The sequence below is a fragment of the Cetorhinus maximus genome, chromosome 6, assembly GCF_964194155.1.
Source record: "Cetorhinus maximus chromosome 6, sCetMax3.hap1.1, whole genome shotgun sequence".
Lineage (NCBI taxonomy): Eukaryota > Metazoa > Chordata > Chondrichthyes > Lamniformes > Cetorhinidae > Cetorhinus > Cetorhinus maximus.
The window spans coordinates 68,616,076-68,619,533 of NC_135884.1; the positions used below are offsets into that span (position 1 = coordinate 68,616,076).

Consider the following 3,458-nt stretch of genomic DNA (forward strand, 5'->3'; position numbering starts at 1 on the left):
CAGTGGCTCAGCCGGGTAAGAGAGAGAGCGTACTAACTGGTTAATTTATTGGACAAACTGTGATGGTTTGGTTGGCTGTCTTTCTGTTCAGTTACCACAGGATCTGGGCCAAACATCACAATGCCCACCCCAGGAGCTAATCAGAGGTAATGAAGGGAAGGACAGGGAGTTTTGAGAAGCAGTGTGGAGAGCAAGAACATCTGGAACAGAAGGAATGAAGCTGTGTCTATCATGGATCCTTAATTAACTGATTTAATGGACACTGGAGGCCTCCTTGCACCAGATGTCTATTGTCAATTACAAAGCTCCCCATCACATGTTTCTCATGCCATCGCAGCTTCCCCTGATCTGTGGCTGAACCTTTACTTTTGTCATAAAAACAAAAAACTACTCCGAATGCTGGAAATCCAAAACAAAAACAGAATTACCCGGAAAAACTCAGCAGGTCTGGCAGCATCGGCGGAGAAGAAAAGAGTTGACATTTCGAGTCCTCACGACCCTTCAACAGAACTCAATACTTACCTGGCAGGGGAGAAACAATGATCATGAAGGTTGTGCTTCCAGGATGAGGCTATCCCATTGCACTCCGGGTGTGCTGACGCCTGCGATGTCCCCACGTGCGGGATACTCGACTGCAAAATCTGTGGTAGTGGGGGACTGCGTTCGCGCTCTCCCCTGAAAGAAAAACAATCTTCCCATTGACTGGCAATTACATTGTTAAGACAACTGCTTGTTAAAACAGGTGATGAGCATTGGTTCCAGTCCCTTCCCCACTGCAGTGTTGCAGCTCTATCCATTTACAGTTTTTTTTTGTTTTTTAAAATGTCTTAAAAGTGTTTTTACACTGAAGGGCTGTCTTGAGAATAAAGCAGCTCAAGGTAAAAGACTAGCTTTGGACTCATTCTTCCACAACAGGCACTTACTGTGACTAACATGCTGTTCAACTGAGACCAGCCGGCCTGATCACTGATCAGTTGTGAACAGTGGTTTCTGTTAGGTTGAGGTAGTGGGATGCATTGGAACAGGAGTAGGCCATTTAGCACCTCACCTTCCAGCTCTACATTGCATCTCATGAGCACTAGGCACACAGTCAGGAATATCAAAATGAAGTGACATTCACATCTTCCATGAGCTAAAGACATTGAAATATGGCATGCTTGCACTTACTGACACCCAGAATGGGATTAGCAACAAAGGATCAGGAGGAGGCCATTCAGCACCACGAGCCTGTTCTGCCTTTAAGTTAGGTACAGATCACTTCCCACCTTTGCTCTGTAGCCCTTGAATCTCATCTTGAACGTTTCAATTGGCCCTATCCACAGTCCTAGGGACTGAGTTCCAGATTTCTACTAACCTTTGTGTGGAAAAGTGCTTCCTGATTTCACTCCTGAACAACCTGTCTCTTATTTTAAGATTATGATCCCTTTGTTTCACATTCCCCCCACCAGGGGAATAGTTTTTCTATCTACCCTATTTCTACCATTTTAAACACCTCAATTAGATCTCCCCTCAACATTCTATGCTCGAGTATACAGCAACAATGACTTGCACTTAATATAATGCTTTCAAAGTAGTAAATTATCACAAACATGAAGGAAATATTAGGACAGATGACTAAAAACTTGGTCAAAGAGGCAGGCTTTTAAGGAACGTTTAAAGGATGAGAGAGAAGCGACAAGGCAGAGAAGTTTTGGAAGGGAATTTTAGATTAGGGCCTAGACAGCCTGTGGTCGACCAACTAAAGTCGGAGATGTGCAAGAGGCCAGAATTGGAGGAGCCGAGTGATCTTGGAGGGTTCCAGGGCTGGGAGGAAGTTACAGAGACTGGGAGGGTGACAATAAGTTTATGGAACCAGTCCTCATAATTTAATGCTTTAAGTCTTGGTGTCATTCTGGCAAATCTGTGCTACACTTGTATATCCTGCCAGATCTGCTGCGAATTCCCAGCCTTTCTGGTTTTATTTCCAGCACCTGTAGTATTTTGCTTTTGTAGCTATGTTCAAACATTAGGGGAGCAGTTCCTCTGAACCTCTGAACAGTGTATGAATTTATGAAGTGCCTCCACATCAGCATTGGTCCCTCAGCCTGAAGTCTGTAATTAATTGTATTCTTGGAAGTTTCCTCACGTGACTTGCCCGCATGCTCCAGCCATTGATTGGCCAAAACATCCATCCTTGTGACATACTGCCTTCCTTCGCCAATTGGAAAGCAAAAAGGCTCATGACCCAGTTTGATGATTTTTGTCTGTCAGCCAAACAGTCTTTTTTTATCCCCCATTCTCTATATTTTTATATCTGGTAAAGAGAAATGTTCAAAGAAAATGACAAAAGAAAATCTTCTATAATGTCCTTTTTCTCCAGGGTTGCACACAGCGGCGTCCTGGAGATTGATCTTCAATTCTTGGAGACTCTAGGCCAATTTTGGAGGGTTGGCAACTACTTGGGGCCATACAGCCTAAAGGCATGTCAAACTTCTAGTGCTGGTCTCGAAATCTTCATGCACAGAGTTTGGTCATCAGTCTTCTACCAATCTACCTTTCTCTTCCTGGGAGCTGCCTGGTCTTGGCCTTTGATCTTGGCCTAGGGGTCTGGGTGACCCCAGTGGGGTAATTTTAAGTACTTCCAACCACCTCCACACTCTTGCTTCCACAATCCATTTTCACTTCCCTACACACAATACGTAATGTGAGCCTTTTCAACTCATCACCCCTACCTGCCCTGGAATCAGAGAAATGGTATCAAAAGCAGCTCAGGCGTTGGCAGTGAGTATGTGCCAGTTAAGTCTCACGCCTCATATTTTTACTGCTGACCTGCTCAAGGCCACTGTCACTGAGTCTAACTCCAATCTGGTTGTTAGTTGTTAATCTGTGAAGCTATCTTTAGCGTTTAATTGACACACCCCCTGTCCTGGGTAAACTGATATTTCAGCTTATGTCATTATTACAAGTGACAAGAGTTCACAAGGGGCTCCAGATTTCCCAATTCGTGTGGTGTCAGTGAAAGTGTAGTTGGAGCGGGCCCACCTGCTGCCCTCACTGCCAATCCCGGGAGATTTCCCGGGAAAGATCAGCAGTCTCCCATCAGACAACCACCAGCAATCGGGGGATTGGACTGAGTAACGGACTCTGGTGAACTGCTCCAGTCTGTGCTGGATTCTGCTCATCTGCTGATGAATGACCTTTTCTGTGCTTGCTTCCCCATGTTGCTGAAGACTGCCAATACCTCCAGGGGGAGAGAAGCAGAAAAACATAATCCACTCCCAAGCCCAAGCGTAGGCTTTTCCTGGTCAGTGCCATTTCCCTGACTGACACAGGCAATGATGGGCCAAATGTCCTTCTTTTGTGCCATATGATTGGTTTTGCAGGACTGGTATCCATCCGAGTCACAGAACTACACTCAAATCTACAGCCAGTCACAATTTTACATTTTCCACTTCTAGCTGAGGAGACTCCTTCTAAAT

The 3,458-nt window shown here is 45.1% G+C and overlaps 1 non-coding gene across 1 annotated transcript; it reads left to right on the top strand.

Moving 5' to 3' along the window:
- Positions 1–514: 514 nt before the first annotated feature.
- On the top strand, positions 515–678 carry LOC144682331 (U1 spliceosomal RNA). The gene has a single exon (XR_013576987.1). It is a non-coding gene; the product is annotated as a U1 spliceosomal RNA (small nuclear RNA).
- The last annotated feature ends 2,780 nt before the right edge of the window (positions 679–3,458 follow it).